This window comes from Stegodyphus dumicola, chromosome 12 (assembly GCF_044657685.1).
Source record: "Stegodyphus dumicola isolate Sdum_Otavi_A_Nest chromosome 12, ASM4465768v1".
NCBI classification, from domain to species: domain Eukaryota; kingdom Metazoa; phylum Arthropoda; class Arachnida; order Araneae; family Eresidae; genus Stegodyphus; species Stegodyphus dumicola.
The window spans coordinates 4,225,760-4,248,674 of NC_140779.1; positions in this window are offsets into that span (position 1 = coordinate 4,225,760).

The following is a 22,915-nucleotide window of genomic DNA, read 5'->3' on the forward strand; positions in this document are numbered from 1 at the left end:
ATCTCCAGCTTGCGAGACTGTTGCCACTTGAGAAAATAAGGTTGAAAATTATCGTTTTTCCGAGTTTTTAATTAATATCTCTGATTTTAGCTATTTTTATTTGGAAAAAAATGGTCGTCGACCTTTTCCAGAACTCAGAAAAGATTTTTGGGAAATTTGGTGACGATAGCTATAGTAGTGACTTAGTTACAGGGTGATCAGCAAATAAGCCCTGATTTCAAAATTAAATATCTCTACAACAAAGATCGATAGAATTATGCGATAAACTGTATGTTTATTAGCAAAACTGTAAAAATGGTGTACAAAAGTTTTAAAAAATTAGTTATGAAAATCGTTAACAGATGGCGCTCTAATCGCAATGAGCTATCAATAGCCTTGTGTGCTTCGAAGTCGTGTGTGATCAGTAAAACTATTTGCTAGTGAAACGAGGCTAGCGTAGAAAGTGAAATAATGTATTCCATTGAACAACGTGTAGTTTGGTTCTGGAAGTCATCAGGCCATACCCATGAAAGCTGTGCAACAAAGGGTTGACTTTACGAATCAGATTCTAACAATGATCGACAACAACAGATTTGATGTGAGCTGCATCTGGTTCATTTGAATGGAAACGTTAATAAAAAAAACTGGAGATTTTGGGGTACCGAAAGTCCTCATATGTGTGAAGAAAAAACACTGCATTCGCCTAAAGTTATGGCATGGACTGCGGTATGCGCCAGAGGCATTATCGGACCTTTTTTCGTACGAGAAACGATAACTACTGAACGTTACGTTACAATTTTGGAACAATTTGTCAGCACTCAACTAGCGTTGGAGGATCGACCAGGTATTGACTGGTTCCTGCAAGATGGGGCTCGACCACATCGAACAAATAAAGTTTTCCACTTTCTTCATGAATACTTTGGGAATACAGTAATTGCGTTAAATTATCCTCAATTTACTGACACAGGAGCAGCTTGGCCTCCATATTTTCTTGATCTGAGTCCTTGTGACTTCTTTCTGTGGGGCATATTGAAAGGCGCTGTCTATCGAAACAATCCTGCTACTCTAGATGAGCTTGAATCGTTGATTGGTGTTGCACGTGATTCCATTTCCGTCGAGACATTGCAAGACGCGATGTCAAATTTCATTCTTCGTTTACGCCACCTCATTGCTTCGAACGGTGAACATTTTGAAAAAACTGCATTTTGATTGCAAAGGCTGCTTCACTTTATTTTTTAATTAATTTTTTTGACTCTTTTCAGAGAAAGATTTCAGCGCAGAGCGCCATCTGTTAACGATTTTCGTAACTAAATTTTCTAAACTTTTGTACAGCATTTTTACAGTTTTGCAAATAAATGTACAGTTTACCGCATAATTCTATCGATTTTTGTTGTAGAGATATTTAATTTTGAAATTAGGGCTTATTCACTGATCACCCTGTATTAGAGGACAAACAAGACAAACTTTCTTCTTTATATATGTATAGTTTATGTTCTACGTACTCAAAAGTTCAACAGCAATATCGTAAAATAATTTTAAAATGAGCATATCTTTAGAATTTCAGAAATACAGTTTCACGCGCTGGAAATAAAAATGTTTTCCTTTTTCGTACAATGTTTCCATTCCTAGCTTTGAAATCGCTTAGTTTGTTAATCAAAAATTCGTTGAAGTGTTACAAATATGAAATCGATAATACTGTGTGTATGTGATTATGGCAAAGCCTCGAGGGCTATCTGCCTAAGAGGAGGGATGCCTTCGTGGAGGACTTTCTAAGGGAAACTGGCTCGTATACACGTTACACATGGGGAAAACCACGAAAACGCCCATGCAGCCAGCCGGTTCGTGGGATTCGAACCTCGGACCGAACTACCAGTGTTCAGCGACTTTACCGCTCGGCCGCTGGTGGGCCGAAATCGATCATACAACAAATTTCAAATTAGGGCTTCCACATGCCCATATTCTATGGAACATTACGTTATTCAAATTTTGATGGCTCTAAGTACCGTTGTTTTATCACAATGCAAGAAACATACATATGTTCATGCAGATTCTTCATTATTTAATTTCTTTAAATATAATACAGGGCGATAATATTTGGTGCCAACAATGTAAAAACTGAAACAACGCTTATCGTGAATCGATGCAAAATGCCAAAACGAAATGAAAAGTCCTTCTGGGCAAATTGCCCGCTTAGATTAAAAAAAAAATTTTCATTTGTAGTATATATGAAATTCTTTAATCTGTTTTTATTCTTTTTATCGGCATCTCTCGTATTTGTTATATTTGTTAATTTTAAGCGCACTTATACGAATGAATAAACTTATGCATATATTATGAAAGCAGAAAAGTTTAATTTACGTTTCACATATGTAGGTACACAGTGCAAGTTTCCTGGAAGTAATAATCTAAGTTTGAAGAAATAATTAAGTTTCTTTGTAGTAATAATCTTAATATTCTAAAAGAAATTTAGTTATCCATATACATCCAATTTAATCGGAAAATGGCGAATTGTCGGAATCTAAAAATACTTACTTGACTAATTTAAGTACACTCATTTGACAACTCGAAAAATTTAATGCGCAGAGCGTATAAAACTAATTCATTCATTATAAGTATTCTCCTTTACAATTATGAAAAGAAATAAAATATTTCTAAACAAAATATCTTCAAATACCTGAGATTATTTTACTTACCAGAAGATTTTCATCTTCTATTGTACTTATTGTGTAACATTCTTAAGCAAATTTTCAAAATTATAATTGAATTTGTTAAACTTTCATTTAGATTATTTATTAATTCAAACAAATTAAACTAAATTCATTGGACATAAATTGTGGTTTACGAGAAAAGGTAATGAAAAAAAACTATCTTTATCGGTTATTGCTTTTATCCTATAGATGTTAATTTTTTATGGATAAGAAACACAAATATATCTGATTTCTTTATGCTTTTTGTTCTAATGTCGTGAAAAACGAAAATACTGTGTAGAGACATTAGAATTTTGGTGTTGGTGTATTTAATTATGGCAAAGCACACTAGGGCTATCTGCCTAAGGGGAGGGATGCCTTCTGGGGGACATTTTAAGGGCAACTGGCTCGTATACACGTTACACATGGGGAAAACCACGAAAACACCCATGCAGCCAGCCCGTTCGCGGGATTCGAACCTCAGACCGAACTACCAGTGTTCAGCGACTTTACCGCTCATATTAGGATTTTGGAAGCAGGCAAGATGAAAAATGAGCAATCGCCTTTGCCGGGAATCGAACCACCGATCTCTGAAATACCGGCAGTGTGCGGACCACTACACCACGAAGGCACGCTAGGAAGGCGGGAGAAATACCTTATATACTCCCCCTTTTAAAGGGCGACTGGGGTTTTTAGGGGACCCAATCGCCATATCCTGGGTGAAGAGAATCGTCATCCAACACCTTTTAAGTTCGGGCGCCACTGTAGAGACTTTAGGTATTTTTTGGAAGCAAGAGAGATTGAAAAATATGCAACGCCTTCGCCGGGAATCGAACCACGGACCTCTGAAATACCGGCTCAGTGTGCTGACCACTACGAATTCACGCTAGGAAGGCGGGAGAAGTACCTTATAACTGGTTTGGTTTACTAGATTACGGCAGAGCACTGGAGGGCTATCTGCCTTAAGGGAAGGATGCCTTCGTGGAGGACTTTTTAAGGGAAACTGGCTCGTATACACGTTACACATCGGGAAAACTACGAAAACGCGGAAAAGGAGGAAAAATAAATGTCTTAAGGTAAAATAAAGTTCATAATTTTATTCTACATTTCTGCATCTGAAAATCCTGAAATGCTTTGTAAATTACTATTTCCCCAAAGTTTCATTTTGTTTCTTAAAATACGCGCATTTATTCAGCTAGGCAAGTATTAGGATCGACAGTAACTGAATGCATAAATCTACGGCGTACTTGTTTAGAAACGATTGGACCTGAATGATACGAGTCGGGAATGAATGTCATTATTGGAGGAACAATTAGCACCCCCCGAAGTGCACATCATTCTTTCGCTGGCTATGACAACATCAGTGAAAGTGTAAACATCTCATAAATCTCCCCAGTAAGAAACAAAAACCACAAAATTGTTTCGGATATGCATTTTACTACAACTATAAATCAGTAACACTCGTAATACTAAAGCCACATTAAAGTAGTGCCGTTAAATTAGCCAGCAAAGAACGGAGCGGCTCTGCTAAAGCCAGCCTTAACCACGACACTAAATCACAAAGTCTTAGTCAGAACGTTTTAAATTTAGCACTGTCAGCGTCGAAAAATCGTAATTTCAGCGCCAAGTTCTCCCTCGCTGGGCCACCGCAACATGTAAATTGCAAGCTGAAATTTATCGGGGTAAAACCGCAATGATTTATTTGATGTCGTTCCTCGGAAATCCTCAAACTTTCCTTTCCCCGTCAGTGGAGACAAAGGTAAGAACCCAAGGGAGCTAAACGGGGAAGCCAGGATTTTCTAAACTCGTAAAAATCCAGCATAAAATATACAAATTGATCGCTCTTGTCGCGACTGCCAGACTTGGCGACTCTGGCATACACTTGGCATCTTCTCTTCATTTCGGCATCGTTACAAAGAAATTTTGTCTCTTGCAGTCCTTCTTCTTTATGGAACTTGCCTATCTTTCTTTCGTTAATGTCAGAAAATTGTCGGGAACATGAAATCGCGAAATCTGTGAATCCCAGAAATTTCACAACCCATGAGACACTCAGATACGAGTTAGAAGCAACAGTTCTGTGTAACACAACTGCCTTTCTGTATCAGTTCAGAATAAGGTTTGGTTTATGTGATTACCGCAAAGCCTCGAAGGCTATCTGCCTAAGGGGAGGACTTTCTAAGGGAAATTGCTAAAAGGTCTCGGTAGAACATGAGCACTATAATATTCTTGAAAAAGATAAAATTTGTTAACGCATATGAGAAAGACCTACCTCGCTTCCTGTACATGTGTGTCTGTGTACGAAACTTTGCGAAAGAAAAAGCCTCCTATATCCTAGAAATCGGTTTGCTTTGGTGTATTTGATTACGGCAAAGCACACTAGTGTCATCCACCTAAGGGGAGGGATCACTTCGTAGAGGATTTTCTATGGCAAACTGGCTCTATACACGTTACACATGGGGTAACCACGAAGAAGCCGATGCAGCCAGCTCGTTCGCGGGATTCGAACCTCGGACCGAACTACCAATGTTCGGCGACTTTACCGCTTGGCCGCTGGAGAGCCCAGTTCAGAATAAAATTGAAGAGACAATTTCCGAAAAAAAATGCAACATTGTATTCAACAAAGTTGCATTTTTTTGCGGTCATTTAATTTATTTTCCATTTCAAGACCAGCCACGAAGATATAAAAGTATGATATTATAAATCGATGATAAATTTTAGCACTGGTGTTTTCAATATCTAATGAGGTACTGATATATTCTTTAACTAAATACTGCAAAGTATACCTGCCTAAGTAAAAAAATGCCTTCGTGGAGCATTTTCTAAGCGAATGTCACACATGGATGAATGCATAAAAACACCGATGTGTTATACTTGGACCAACTTGGGGAACTCTGAATTGGATCGAATGAATTCAGCGGTCTTATTAAGTCCATCATTGTTGAGCGAAGTAACGCTAAAAACACGCAGGCACGGAAGTCTACATACAACCATCAAAACACTTTTATTAGCATTTATACTCATACTTCAAAAATTAAATAAATAAAAATCTGAAAGTTTTCATATTTTATATTACGTCCCAAAAGGGTCTTATTTTAACGTCTTCTGTGTCACCTTTATTTAATAAATATCAGGTTCTTCGCACTTAAACCACAAAAATCAAACCAATTCAACACCAATTTCGCAAAATAATTTAAAACGAGCATATATCCAGAATTTCCGATACACAGTCTCACGCGCTGGAGATAATTTTTTCCCCCATTCAGTGTTGCTATTGCTCGCTTTGAAATCGTTTGCTAATTGAAAATTCGTTAAAGTTTTACAAAATATGAAATAGATAATAAAACATATTCCATGTCAGGTCATCCAGATGCCCATATCCGGGTGGAGGATTACGTTGTTCAAATTTCGATGGCTCTAGGTACCACTCGTTTTATCACAATGCGAAAAACATAGATACTGTTACGAATTTGGTATTTAAATAATTAACGTTAGATGAATTGTAAATTAAAATGGTTTTATTTCTCGCGCAGTGCAGCGCGTGACGAATATTAAAAGAAAGCTAAGACGGAAAATTGAAAATACAAGAGCGCGTGCATTTAACATTTAATAAATATGTCTTTTTGATTTCGAGAAATTACAAGAAAATTCTCGCACGCGATTTAAAAATCTTATAAAAGGAGGAAAACCTCTCAGTTCGTAGTAATTATTTAGTTTGTTGTTTAGAAAACTGCTCTTGTTGATTGTAGCGAATTCGCGGATTAGCTTTCTTTAGCTGTTTTGAATTAAGTTCTATTGAACGTTTGAGTAGTTAAAAGATAACTACTGTGAGATATTGTAATACTGCACGATAATTTATGGAAATTTAAGCATATTTGTTGTGATAATAATAAATTTTGTTCATTTTTCATCGGACTTACGCATTTATTTCGTAACGAACCCGTACGCACGCAACAATGCATACATTATACAGATTTTTCATCATTTAATTTCTTCAAATATAATGCAGGGTTGTAACATTCGGTGGCAACAGTTTGAACCGTCAAATGGACATTTAAAGTTTTCAACGCAAAATGCCAAAACGAATTTAATAGTCCTTCTGGGCTAATAAGTAAATGCATCGTTATAAACTACCGATACGTAAATTTATGTCTAATCAAAAAATAAACCAGAGTTCGTTGAATTTCAATTAAATATAACAAAAATCGATGCTTTGCAAAGTCTAAATACAGAAAGAAGAATACTTTGCAAAGTCATTAGGGTTTTTTGATGCTGGGGTGTGAAAACTTAACTGGGATTCGAACCCTGGACCTCTCGAATACGCGTCGAGTATGCTTCCAATTACGCTCCGAAGGCGTGTGGAAAGGAGGAAGAAAATTTGTCTCCAATTAAATTGGGGGAAATAAGTTAAAATGAAATGTATTTAAAAATGTGCATGATTTATTAGGCTGTACAAGGAAGTGATGTGGTGTCCACATAAGATTTTTTCTATGGACTTTGACAGGTCAGATAAGTTTTATCATTGCGAACGTTCTCCAATCACAGAAAACATCCAGACCGAGAGCTTAATGTGATCTTTTTCAGCTAATGTTAAAACTTTCAGCTAAACGTTTTCCTATACCCAGAATTAACATGAGTAATATAATCAAGTAAAACGTTATCTAGATACCACATCCAAGGTAAAAAAAAAAAAAAAAAAAAAAAAAAAAAAAAACCACTTTCCTTACTTCCTTTCGATCGGAGATCAAGAATGTTCAGTAAATTCCAGCCTCAGGATCTGAGTCTTTCTTACCTATTTAGTGCACTTCCATGTGGGCTCCATCCCTTCCGTCACAGTCTACTCCGCAAAGAAAAATGGTCCTATCCCTTTATCGTGCATCAGGCCACACCGCGCGTTCACTTTAGGGCTGTTGCGTTCGTACTCTACGTGGGCATGAGGATTTTCAGCAGCCCATATTCGGATGTTATGGCGATGAACATGTCCACTAACAGGGAATGTCGCCTCATCGCTAAACACAATGTTCTGTCGAAATCGGTTATCACTGTCGACCTCGTGAAACATATCTGTAGCAAACGCAAATCGTTTGGGTCTATCCGTCGGTTTGATAGCGCGCAACAGCTTCAGTTTGTAAGGGCTTCTTAGGTAACTCCTCCATATAGCCTTTACAGACTCGTCACTGACCGATGGCTGCCAGAACGGGGTTTTTCCAACAAACTGCCGGTATCTTTCAATTGCTTATCCCACCGATTAATGTCATTTCTATATGGTGTCGGTTCGTAGTACACGCGACGATATTCACATTGCATTTTGCTCACGGATTCGAATTTGGCAAGCCACAGAACACACTGAACTTTCCTCAGTACGGTCGACATCTCGACTGGGGTGGACGTGGATGGGCTGATCTCCTTCGCATTTCTCGATGCAGCACCATCACCTGTGTGCGCACATGCTTTCACATAAATCTACGGAAACGTGGAGAGTTTTCCTTTTGTTTGGTGAAGATTTCACATTTCTGTCTTGTTTTGTTGCTTTCCTGTGACCGATCAAAAGTGCACCATGAATATACGGACGCACTGTATATGTGTAGAGAAAATGTTTGAAGAAGTAAACAGTTCTGCAGAGAGGGTGCAAAGTTTTTCTTTTGTTTGGTGAAGGTTTCACATTTCTATCATATTTTGTTGCTTTTTTGTGACCGATCAAAAGTGCACCGTGACTTTACAGACGCACTATACATGCATACATTTCTGAATCTGGTCCCGATGACACCAACAGTACCAAACTTGCTTTGCGTAAAACTAATTCAACTCTTAAATTACCGATTTACCATAATTTAAAAATTACAAAATATTTTCTGCTAAATGCCTTAATTCCAGCCTTGTGATAGATTACATTATTGCTAATAACAGAAGGATGATATCCAAGTTTTTCTCCTTTTGGGTAAAAGATAAGGATTTCGGAAATTAAAACCTAAGCAAAGATCCAAAACTAATGTGTATCAATTCTTCCTAGTTTTAAGGTTAACATGGCGGTAAGTCTGTATTAACTTGCTTATTTTAATAGAATTTATCGGAGAAAATCTCAACAACACTTCAGAACGAAAAACTTTCTAACTATCAACTAAGTAATAAAAGAATCATCTTTACTTGCTACCTTAACTAATAAATTTTAAAAATCTGATGTGGACACTATGTGACTTAATTGCATGACCTCCTAAATTATGCGCATTTTTACTGCATTTCATTTAAACTTAATGCCTCGAATTTTCTTAGCGATATATTTCTCATTCAATTAATTCAGTTCTCACTTCGCGGAAGAGCAAAAAAATAAAGCACTAAACACATTCATTAAAAATTGTAAAGTACAGAACAACATAAAACACTGTCAAATTACAGTTAAAAACACTTAAAAAAACTATTTTTACTATTAAAATTAGAGTTTCTAAGCAATAACAAGCAATTCTGCCAGCGGCCAGGAAGATAGATTTTTCGGTGTAAAAAACTGAAATTTAACTTTTGTTCCCACTCTGCAAAAAGACACTGAAGTTGGTGCACCACACTACTAAAAGTTTCAAGTGTAAACAAATGGCAGATTCTTTAGGCTTAGCACCCCTTCCACAACTTTTAAACTGTTGATAATTCTACAACTATTGCATGCAGATTAACAGGCATAAAAATGGAAGAAATACCTTATATACTCCCCTTTTTAAAGGGCCACTAGGGTTTTAGGGGACCTAGTCCTCAAATCCTGGGTGCGGAGAATCATCATCCACAACCCTTTTAGTTCGGGTGCCACTTGTAGAGTCATTAGGTTAATTGGAAGCAGACAAGATGAAAAGTAAGCAATCGCCTTCGCCGGGAATCGAACCACAGACCTCTGGAATCGGCCCAGCGTGCTACCGTTACACCACGAAGGCACGCTAGGGAAGTGGGAGAAATACCTTATAATGTTACTGCAATTCCACATACAAAATTTCATCGTTCTGAGGCTACTCGTTTTTGAGTTAGGCGAAACGGATACATACGTATGTACAGACGTCGCGATAAAAATCCCCTATGAATCCATTTTATAATACGTTTTTGTAAAAAGGTCCTTTACTCTGTCCATACATACAGATGTAACGCAAAAACCATCGTTCAAATGGAGAAGAATCATTTATAAAATTTCAATGAATCATATTTTTATATACCCGAATTTTTTAGCGATTGCGATACTCTTAACTTCCTGCAAGGAAGTAAAAAGCATAAAAATAAAATAAAAACATTAATCCTTCGAATATTTTTGTACAATGAGGTTATTTATTAGTTACTTAAGAAGTGAACAAAGTGTGCTTAATAACTTTTCGTTTATAGTTAATTTAACCAGTTTTTTAATACGGTACTGAACTGCCAAATGTGTGCAACTTAAATGGAGAAAAAATTGCATAAATCGAGCAAAAGATTTAAAGAAAAATTGCAGATTAAGAAAGTCGTATAAAAATGTTTTAAAAGCTGCAACATCAATTCGCTATTGTTAGAAGAACTTCCTTAGACAGGCAATTATCCATTAACCTTCTTATCTCCATAGTAACGCCTTTTCTACTAGCCTTTAATCAACATAAAACATTTAATTGGCGTGAAAAAAGATTAAGGAAAACATTCTTCTTGCCTCCATTCGTTAAAGTTTCTGTTGACAGGGGGTTAATTAATTTTAATTACACTTTTGAAAATGAGCTTTTTCGCAGTCAGTTTGGCATTAACTTTTTGAGACTCGATTCTAAATCTGGAGCGGAAACGGTCCATGTGTAGAATCTCCGCATAGAATGGAATAAATTTCTTTCCGTTTAATTATGAAGAATCCTCAATTACAGAGAGAAAAATCCGAAAATATTCCCAACTAATGAAACTGTTTGTTTTAATCGGTCTCTCCGCGTATTTAAAATCTCATTAAAATTGAAGATTTATGTATTAGAGTTCCTGAGAAAAATGACTGCAATTTCTCACTGCTTAAGACACTTGAAATAATTAGACTCTGAATAATGTTAAAGTATTGAATTTGGGTAGACAGATTTGAAGATTACACATACAATAAAGGAATCAATTAATTTATGATTCTCTCAGATTGAATACATGAATGTCTTAGCATCGAAGCACAGAAAATCATAAATCAAAAGACTTCTTTCATTAATTAAACATCATTATGTTATCCTACGACAAACATTATGATAAGGTTTCTTAAAAAATATTTGTCGAATGAAAGGATAATCAGATTAATAACTTTTGCTTCAAAGCACTTAAATCTAGGATACCGCTGTCTTATTCACTAATGAGAACTGGTGTCTGTTCCATCAGATCTTTGTTTTAGTCATTATTAGTTCAAAGGGGCAATTTGCATAGAAGGACTATTCATTTCATTTTAGCATTTGCGTTGGTTCACTATAAATGGCGGTTCACTTTTCAAATTGTTGCCACCAAATATTATTCCCCTGTGCTATAGTTAAAGAAATTAAATAATGAAGAATCTGCATGAATGTCTCGCATTGACATAAAACGACGGTACCTAGAGCCATCCAATTTTGAATAACGTACGTTTCCACCCGAATATGGGCATCTGGAATCCCAAATTTGGGATTTGTTTTATTATCTATTTCATATTTTATAAAACTTTAACAAATTTTTTATTAACAAACTCAACGATTTAAAAGCGAGCAATGGCAACACTTTACCAAAAAAAAACATTTTTCATCTCCAGCGCGTGAGACGGTGTATCTGAAATTCTAAAGATATGCACATTTTAAAATTATTACTTTGCTATACTGCTGTTGAATTTAATTTTATGGTTTAAGTCATAAGGTATTTCTCCCGCCTTCTTAGCATGCCTTCGTAGTGTAGTGGTCTGCACGCTGGGCGCGCAATCCCGTGGTTCGATTCCCGGCGAGGGCGTTGCTAATTTTTCACTTCTCCTGCTTCCAAAATAAATCCTAATATCTCTAAAGGGCGCTCGAACTAAAAAAGGTTGTAGATGATAATTCTCCACACCCCAGGATTTGGCGATTGGGTCCCATAAAGCCCCAGTCGCCCTTTCAAAGGGAGTATATAAGTTATTTCTCCCGCCTCCTTAGCATGCCTTTTCTTCTTCGTGGTGTGGTGTCTGTACGCTGGGCGTGTATTCCAAACGTTCATGTTTTGATTCCCGGCGAGGGCGTTGCTTATTTTTCACTTCTCCTGTTTCCAAAAAAAAAATTCCTAATAATGTTTCTACAAAGTGCGAAGAACATGATATTTAATAAATAAAGGTAGTACACAAAAAGTTACAGAGCACCCCTTTGGACGTAATTTAAAATCTGAAACCTTTGACATTTTTTTTTTTTTTTCTATTAGAACGTATTCTCATTTTTTCATTTCAAACGATACCAGGTAACCAAGAAAGTTCGTGAGCTTTTCGTTACTCATCAAAACGGCCCACAAAAGTCCTAAACGCCCATTTCACTCTTCGAAATAATCACCATTGGCTTCAATTTCATGTTCCCAAAGAAACGCGAGCTTATAAATGCCCATTTTGAAAAAAAAAAAAAACATTTTTCTGTAGTCCAAAAATGGTGACACAGCTTTTGTGACATCATCTCGTTTTTGGAACTGCTATTACTGCAGACGGTTATCCATGGCCAAAAATAGCTAATAGTCAGATGGGGTGATGTCGGGAATAAGATAGCTGAAGAACTGCTTCCCAGCCCAATGTCATGATCACCTCGTTGGTCGCTTTTACCGTATAAGGCCTAACATGCAGCACATGAACAACACTTGTTTAGTGTCGATGTCATCCCAAGGTTATTAAGATGTGATCGAATGGTTTCATCAGATATTTCAAATCCGTGTGCAAGCTCCTGACAGATTTGAAGAGGATTCTGCTAGACTTCCTCGTCCAGCTGGACTTTGTCAAGGGTGGATGGACGACCAACACCAGGCTTATCTTCAAGGCTCTCGTCTCCAGAAGAAAATAGGATGAACCATTTTCAGAAGTCCGATGTCTCTTCAAGCACGGATGTGAACTGATGTCTCTTCAAGCACGGATGTGAACTGATGTCTCTTCAAGCACGGATGTGAACTGATGTCTCTTCAAGCACGGATGTGAAATGATATGTCTCTTCAAGCACGGATGTGAACTGATGTCTCTTCAAGCACGGATGTGAACTGATGTCTCTTCAAGCAAGGATGTGAACTGATGTTTCTCCAAGCACGGATGTGAACTGATGTCTCTTCAAGCACGGATGTGAACTGATGTCTCTCCAAGCACGGATGTGAACTATCTGTCAAGCACAGATGTGAACATTGGGCCTCAAAATCTCCTTTTCCAAAGACATGTTCTTTGAAGATTGCTTCCTACAAAACTAATAGCGAAACGTACGATGCACTGTAAAGCTTTCTACTGAATACAGTTTGAAAGGAGAATAAACATATATAATGTCATCAGACTCAGTTTGAACAAACTAACATTCCAAATGTAACTATTCTCAAAAACCGCTCGAACTTTCTTGTTTACCTTATACTTCTGTAAATTGGATTGGATTATTCATTTATGGCAAACCACACGAGGGCTAACATCCGTTTAGGAAAAAGTATAGAATGTTCTATCACCTATTATATTTAATCTCATAACCCTTAACTGGAATTTTTGTTCATTAGTTTTGCCCAATAACCCTTGGGTTTCGACAGTCAGTTGTAATAAAGGTGGAAGTAATTGCTTTTCAAATAAATAAGTTATCCCAATTCTTGCAACATTCGAAGATTCTATGGGTTCAATAGAGACGTTAGATAGACAAAATAATGCACATAACCAATTTACACTATAATAATTATTTCATCGGGATTAGTTTATTTATTTACCAGAGTTACAAATGTCATCAGAAATAATAAATACAGTAAATAATTTGTCGATGGTATTTTTCGCAGTCTGTTATTTCAGGAATACGGTCTGTAAATTTTTTAACAGCATTATGGTGGTGGCGTATTTAATTATGGCAAAGCACACGCGGGCTATCTGCCTAAGGGCAGGGATGCCTTGTAAGGATCTTAAGTTTTACTAACGTTTATTTTATTTTAAATCTTTACTATCACTTCTTATTTTCTACTTCCGGCCAGAATTAAAAGCTTTAACTTATTTATGCAAATTTGTCTGGCGAACGTTAAGTACTTAAGTTGTAGCTTTTTGCCAAGCAAGCGAAGAGGAAGGAGTTAGTCGAAGCAGGCCGCTTGCCTTAGCAGTTTTACTCGGTTGCTGGTTGCCTTCCAGGCCAGAGGTTTAATCCTCTTGATAATTTTAAACGTATTGTAGTGTTAACAGTTCTCTGTACTACATACGGCTTCCTGTTAATATACGGCCAATCTTCTCGGAAGCCCTTGTTTGTTATTCCAAAGTTAAGTTAGAGTTTAGTTAATATTTTTATATTCTTACGTTCAGACCACAAGTGGTTGGTCTCTATATTCCGAAATCCGGAAATCATTGTAAAGAGTGAAAAATAAAGGGTTTCGTATACCCTTCCTGTGCATCTTGTCTACTTCCCACATTTATTGAACATAGCTTTAGTAAGCTCCCTGTTCTGAGTGAGGTTCTTGAATGTTCCCAAAGCAAGTAAGGAGAAACACAGAATCTGATAGCCTTCCTGGAGGACTTTCTAAGGGAAACTGGATCGTATACACGTTACGCATGGGGAAAATCACGAAAACGCCCATGCAGCCAGCCCGTTCGCGGGATTCGAACCTCGGACCGAACTACCAGTGTTCAGAGTCTTTACCGCTCTGCCGCTGGTGGGCTTATACTTCTGTAAAAGAAAGAACTTTCTTTAACTCGTAGAGACATTAAGTATTTTTGGAAGCAGGCATGATGAAAAATGAGCAACGCCTTCCCCGGGAATCGATCCGTGGACCTCTGGAATACGCGCCCAGCATGCAAAACACCGCATCACGAAGGCATGCCAAGAAGGCGGGAGAAATACCTTATAAACTAACATAATAATTACGTTTACACTTATTCGCTTTTTTAAATATGAATTTGCATTTTAAGTATTATGTAATAAATTTATTGCACTCATAACAATGTTTGTCATTTAAATATATTCTGCCATACTCTAATCAACGTACAGAAATCAGTCTAAATTAGAGACTTATTTAAAAATAATTTTCAATAGGAATTGAATGCAAATTGTAGCAAATACAGCACAACTTGTTTCATTAAAGGAGTAACTCAATGAATAAAAGAAGACCAGTTGGTCTAGATAAAGTTCAATACTGCTTTTCCCTTTATTGTTCATAGGTTATGTATCTGTTACATTTGCAGGCTAGTCCATCAATAGGGGAATGTAGCCTAATTTGGACCGCTATGATATACAAAGTCTGATGATATCTGCGAGATTTGAGATAGGCATTTTGTTATACGTAGATGTAGAAGAGGTTAATGCAATTGTGTTTGTAAAGAAACGCCTCCTGGTTACACTGAGAGAAGTGTTATTCGTTTGGCTAAGAAGAAAATCTGTTATTTCGACATAAGTGTGAAAGCAATTAATCGTCTAAACGGAAGTAATTACATGTCTTATTATACCATCACAAAACTTGCTTATTTACCTACAATTTGCAATTATAATTTTGCGAGGTTATGTCAGTTTGAAGTTTCTGTCCAATATCAAGCATTAAATATTCAAGTTTCCCAAGTTGAACAGAAAACAGTTGCCGAAATTGAACCGGTCCAATTTCGGCAACGACATTTTTTCCATGGATAAATTATAATTAACCCTAGAATGCCACCCTTCGAAAAACTTACGGGAATGGCAACCATTCGTCTCCGAGACTAAGTATGCGTAAGCGTGCTTAAAACTTATTTTAAAAGCTAATTGCAGAAATATTTCCGCAAGAAGGAAAGTTCTTATCCGTAGCAGCCAAAGTCTCTAGTAATAAAACTCGGTTCACCAAAGTTTAACAAAATACAAAAACATAAAAAAAGAAACTGGCCATTCAAGGTTTCGTATATTATGTGAAGAAATCAAGGAAGAAGAAATGATACAATGCATGAAATGTCACGCTTGGATACATACTCGGTGTGCTGGAGTTAGTGCTGCAATTAAAAGGTTCTTTTGTTGTGATTTCCGTTAAGAAAGCTCATGGTCCAATTTAGGAAACTAGCGGTTCAAATAAGGAAACCGATTTTTTAAATTGAACCGATGACAAGATTTTTTTGAATTTATTTTTCACCGTTATAAGTAATTTTTTTTAATTTAATTAATGGTTCTAATTTGAAGGTACACTTAGTGAGTTTATTTTCTACTACTTAATTTTTATTGGCACTTCTTCCGTCTTTCTGTAGAGTGAAAAATACAAAATTGGTGCAAATTAGGCTACTCTCCCCTATTAATTAAACAACTTTTTAAAAAGGATGTACGAGTTGTATTAATTTTTACCTCAGTTAAATTATAAGGTATTTTCTCCTTCCTTTTTGCATGCCTTCGCGGTGTAACAGTAGCACACTCGGCGCGTATTCGAAAGGTCCAGGCCATGAGTCCCAGCGAGGCTGTGGCATATTTTTCATGCACTCTTGCTTCCTGACATAGAAAATCCCTAATGACTCTACACTGGCGCCCGAATAAAAAAAATGATGGACTACCATGGCTTGGCAATTGGTCCCCTAATCCCAGTCGCCCTTTGGGAGCACCAGTATATAAGGTATTTTATCCATCCTTGAAGGAGACCTTCGTGGCGTAACGATAGCACACACGATGCATATTCGAGGGGTTCAGGTTCGAGTCCCGGCGAGGGCATTACTCATTTTCCATGTCTCCTGCTTCAAAGTAACCTAATGACCCTATAAAATAAGCAAAAAAAAATTAGATGTCGTAAATAAATTTTAGAGAGGTCAAACTTACTTCACGTAGAAAGACAAACGAGCGATTAAAATAACATTTGTTTTGCAGCAAAACTATAAAAATATTTGCATTGTGTAAATTGATAATTTAATTGCCATAACTGATTTACATGTCAGACGATTTCGCCTAAAGCCCTTCAAAATGATACTAATGATTTTCAGCTTATTATCTCTAAGTTAATATTATCCACATATCTGCATAATTACCATCAATAATTGCAGACGACTGGAGAATTTTTGACGTTTCAATCAGTTTTGAAATACGGTCATTTGTCTGATGCACATATTATTCCTAATGACTGAAATAAATAAAGTACATTCATTAGAATAAAATTTGCAGAAAATGTAATTGTATATGAAATATTTTATTATCTTCACTTGGTGATTTTAAATTCATCATAGCTGATGAACACGAATTACTGTCATTAATAATTTAAATAAATTTTATTCCGTTTTTGTAATGTTTATTTACATTTTACACCTTTCTCTTCAATTTATATCATCTTATTTCAATCAAATATCAATACGTATGCTCTGCACAATAAAAGAGGGGAACAGTTCATTATCTCCCGTCCTTGTGTCGAAATTGCGTTTTTCCTGTCTCGAAAGCGCGACTTACGATATATATTAGATTTATATATAGCATTGTTCTAACATGATCATTTTGACACAAAAACGGACTTTTCTGAAATGACATGCACATTTTTCCTTATATTTCAATTCTACGACTCAAATTATGTCTAAATATAAAATTTTGTAAAATTTGGTGCAAAATGTACGAAGAAATTCAAAAATTTAGCTTGGCGCATTATTTTGCGCCAGTTTGCGCCAAGAATCCTTGGCGAACTTCTTAATTTATGGCAACCTATTTTTCTTTCCTTTTTTTCATTGTACATGAGCGGAAAAAAAAAGGTCATTGTTCATACTTTCGAATAATTTTAACCAAGACACATTTAATGTTATTATCGCTTATAGCAAATATGCCGAATTTCAAAACGCGCCAATATGTTTATTCACGTACATCTTAGAAAATTCTGAATAATAGACTCTAATTTTAGAGTACTTAAGAATACTACTTTAAGATGATGGTAAAAATTTTATGTTATAATCCAAAATTGTCTTCGAAAAATTTATAAAAAATATTTTAAAATACAAAGTTTAAGAATAAATCATAAAAAAATGGGCGAGTTTTATTTGAAATGAATATAAATTTTGAAATTTGAATAATGAAAAAAGATAATAAATATATACAAAATTCAATTAACATGGAAGAACTAAGATTTTTGAAAACTAATTTGAATTACCTGCATTGAAAACAACCCACCCTCTTTACAGAATTATTTACCCCCAGACACTTATTGTTCGTCTTATCGCGGCAAAAATCTTCGAATGCAAGACGACTAAAAATAAAAGCATCACGCATGTATCTTTCAGGTTTCTTCATAAAGAAAGCGGTGGGCGTTATAAGGCGAATATACCTAAAAATTAATAAATGCAGTTGGAAATTATTAGGGTGTGCGCTATGCGCCGGAATATGCGATATTTAGAGCAGGTTTGATCAACCTATTTTGTACAGATTAAGGTTTTTGGTTTTTTTTTCCCCTTTTAGTCCAAAAGGGCTTTGTCGCTGAAGGGCTATTGTTTTCGTTTTGCGATTTTGCGTTGAATCACTATAAATGTCCGTTTCGCTTTTCAAACTGTTTCCACTAAATGTTAGAGTTCCGCATTATATTTGAAGAAATTAAATAATGAAAAATATGCATAAATGTAGGTATATTTCTGAAAGCCCAAATTTAAATTTGGAATTTGTTTTATGATCGATTTCACATTTTGTATAACTTTAACGAATTTTTGATTAACAAACTCAACGATTTCAAAGCGAGCAATCGCAACACTCTACGGGGAGGAAAAAAAAACCTTTTTATCTCCAGCCTGCGGAACTGTGTATCGGAAATTCTAAAGATATGCTTATTTTTAAAAATATTTTGAGATATTGCTGTTGAACTGAATTTTATGGGTAAGATCAAAGAACATGATATTTAATAAATAAAGGTAACACACAAGACGTTAAAAGAAACGCCTTATTGGACATAATTTAAAATCTGAAAACTTTCAGATTTTTTTGTTGTTGTTGTACAGATTAAGATTTTTCGTGATATGGTAGAAATGAAGAGTGTCCATTCCAAGATTTGAACCACAGTTTTTCCAACTGATAGCCGGACACACTAACCATTTGTACTATGAGATCATTTGATGGGGATTTTCTTATATTCTTTAACATTTAAAGTACAAATGGTGAATGACGCGACTTTACTCGACCAAATCCAAACGATGAAAGGTTACCTTGGTTACCACTGCAGAAATTATTTAAATTTTTCGAAACTATTTTTCGCCCTTCATATTCTTAAATAGTTCAAATTTATTTTTAGCTATAATGACAAGGATATTTAATCTTATTCAGAAAAATTTGATTTCAATGTAAAACGATTTTAAAAATTTCGTTCAATCACTTTTATGATTTTGTTTTAATTTCATTAGCAGTTTATTTCATTATTGTGAAACTAAATTGGACTTTACATTTCCGAGTAAGTGGATTCAGAAAGCTATTTAAAACAATATTTTCAATCAAACTGAAATACCTCAAACTGAGCATAAACTTCCAACTTTCCCGTCGCTATCGAATTTTTAAATATTTCTGTCAGCATTTCAAACTTCATTCACTCGGAAAGAGTGTTCATTTAACGTCGCATTCAACGGTCTATCCGGATATTGCTGTAAAGCGTGATTAAAAGACTAATATCTCTCATTAAAAATGGCAAAGTGAAAAGTTATTAAATGCTGATTTCCATAAAGAGATAATTAAAAATATCTTGCTGATGAAAATAATTAATGATATTTCATTCGAATTTGAACTGATCTTCAGCTTTCGATGTGCAAAGAGTAATGTTAAGGGGACTCATACATCTTAAAACCCATAAGATCTTCGAATATGTGACTGTTGCAAGAATTGAGATACCTTATTTATTTTAAAAGCAATTACTTCCAACTTTTTATGGCTGAAGACATAATATACCTGCTTTCTGAAATAGTAATCAGAAAGTATGTGTTGCCACAAATATTTTTATAATTTAATCCGCTTTTTGACAAAATTTTTCATCATGTCTTCACCTTGCGCGCACAGTTAAAACACTCTGCTGCATAATTTAATTCCATATTTAATATATAGCTTTTATAACATTTGGAAACTACTGCAAACCAAAAATACTGAGAATTTCATGTTAAATTATTATTTCATTTGGAGTTGAATTTATAAAATGTATTTTTTTTAATCTGTAATGTTTTCGTGCATAAAATATTTTAATAAAAACTATTCAGCATATTTTTGGTTCAGTTAGTAAATATTGCCCATATAAAAAATTCCGTCAAATTTCAAGTGTGTACCATTGGCCATTTTTAAAATATCATGCGCGCAAGGTGGAAACGAAAAATTTTGTCACAAAGCGGATTAAATTACAAAAATATATGTGGCAACACAAACTTTCTGGTTACTAGTTTCCAAAGCAGCTATATTATGTAGTCAGCTGTAAAATGTTGGAAGTAATTTCTTATAAAATAAATAAAATATCAAAATTCTTGCACAATTCACATAATTCGAAGATCATAAGGGGTTTAAGGTGTATGAGCCCCCTTAAGTTAAATTCTAATTTTTGCATGTTCGGTGGTTCTGTTCACGCTGAAAGTGAAACGATATTTGATACATGGATGAAAACTCTCTGGGTAATGATTAAAACGAAAAACAAACGAAGTATATCACTAAAACTTATGAAGCTAACGATTATACTATTGCCACTGTTTGCGAAGCTACTGTTCAACAAGAAAATCATGAACCATAATCCAATCAATCGGCTAACACTTATACCCTTTTTAGCCCAAAGGAGTTAAAAAAGGGGTTAGATCCAAAGGGTTATTAGTCTCAAAACGACATTTTGCGTTGTTTAATTTTCTGCGTTGGATCACTTTTCAAACTGTTGCCACCACATATTATCGCCATTTATTATATTTAAAGGAACTAAATAATGAAGAATCTGCATGAATGTTTCTCGCATTGTGAAAAAGCAGCGCTACCTAGAGACATCCAATTTTGAATATCGTAGTCCTCCAACCGGACATGGGCACTCGGAAGTCAGAGTTTTGAATTTCGAATTTGTTTTTATCTATTTCAAATTTTGTAAAACTTCAACTAATTTTTAATTAACAAACTCAAAGATTTCAAAGCGAGCAATGGCAATACGGAGAAAAATCATTTTTATCTCCAGCACTCGAGACTGCGTATCGAAAATTCTAAAGATGTGCTATTTTGCCGTTTTTAAATATTTTGTGATATTGCTCTCGAATTGAATTTTATGTGGTTTAAGTGCTAGCGATATTTAATAAATAAATGTAATGCACAAAACGTTAAAAATCAGATTTTCAGAATTTTTTTCTGTAATTTTGTTTTTTGTAAAGTAATTGATTGCATCGCTGTACATGTCTAATGTTATCTCTTGCTGCCTAGACTGATATTATCTATACGGGATTTACTCCATCGTTGTATGAAATAAGTTAAAAAGTAAGAATTTTGAATAAATTATTATGGTTGGAAAGAATCAACAAAAACTCATTGATAAATTAAAAATTTATAAATTAAAATAATTAAAAATTTTAATAGCCTATTACCATATTAGTTTTGAAGAAGGAAAACTATTCTTAAAAAATACCGCTTGGTTTATTTGTTATTTTATTATATATATATAATTACTTAATTTATGTAATACAAACAGAAAAATGAAGACGTCCTAAAAAAACTGCTGTTCTTTCGTAGGGATCATAGTAAAATTCGCAATAGTCTAGCATTTTATCTTGAAAGTTTAATCTAGAAATAAAAGCATTATTGTGTCTAATTATCTCATTTATGAAACGCGAGGAAAAAATCCCCCCTGAAAATTAGCTTTTGAATTTGTAATCTTTTGAGAATTTTGGATCTGAAAATGCAGTTAGAAATTCGCTCTACGGCTTATAGTTTATTTTTATTTCCTTCAGTACTTAGAAAATAATCCTGTTTCAACAAATCATTTTATGATTTTCAACATAATTTTGAGCGTATTTCAATTCAAACCCTATTTTTTCTTAAAAAATCTTCTTATATTTATCCCCTGCGAAATTTCAAATAAGTTGCCTGCATTTAAATTTACTTTTTGTAAAATGAACTTAATGTTGTTTTCGGGCATCATTTCAAGAATTTTACATACGTCAATAATATAAAGTTTTCAAAACATTTCCTTTTCGTTGGAGGGGATAAATGAAATAATTCCTCTTCGGATTTTACGGTTACTTTACTTATAAATTATTTTAATTTATAATTAAAATAGTATTTAATTTATAATTAATTTTTTTATAATTATTTATAATTAAAATAACCTTAGCTTATAAGTTATTTTAATTTCATTATGGCAAAGCTTTAAATTCTTTTTTAGATTATCAGAAACGTACGTATATTTGTGAATATTTTCATTCAGAAAATCTCGAAAAGAGAAAGGCCCATATACAGATTAAGTAAAGGAAACTAAAATTAATAATTCGTAAATATGTAAAAAACAGAATACAAACATTTCAGATAAACAGCGGAAAACATTATCATCACTTTATGGTAATTCAAATATTTTTGTCCCAAAATGAGGAATTATAGTTTACTTTTATAAGTCAAATTTTTTAATTTTTTTTAATCTTTGTTTAATTAATTTGCTCTAAATAAACACCTTGAATAAAGTTGTCTTAAAACAAATCCTCAACATTTGCCGCATTAAGAGTCACGCTTATCCCGTCTGAGGAAGAACTAAGAGCCTGAAGACTGGATCTCATCCTGTTACAGTCTTAATACACTTAATGTTAACACTGTTAAATTAAAAAGAATTTTCCTAAAAGCACTTGGAAATATCTTTACTGGAATTAATGCTCCGTTGACGGTCTTAATATACCAAATGCCTAAGATAACAAAAATGTTTCTTGGAGCTTCTACCAATTTTTCTTTCAGTAATTTATTCCATCACTCGGCTTAATCACCTGCTAATTACCTTGTTAATGGGTAAGTGAATAACATTAAACGTAATTAACTCTTTTTATATTTGTACCTAAATTATTACTGGAAGAGAAACAGTCTATAATTCACACAGCTTAAACAGCTCCTAGCGGGAATCAAGGAATTATCCAAACGCTTGAACGAATTACGTGAAATGTCACGTAATTCGATCTATTCTTCGGACGATCGCCGGAATCGCCATCTTCCTCTGAGCAGCTCTCGGAAGACATGCAGGCAAAAGTATAAAACATT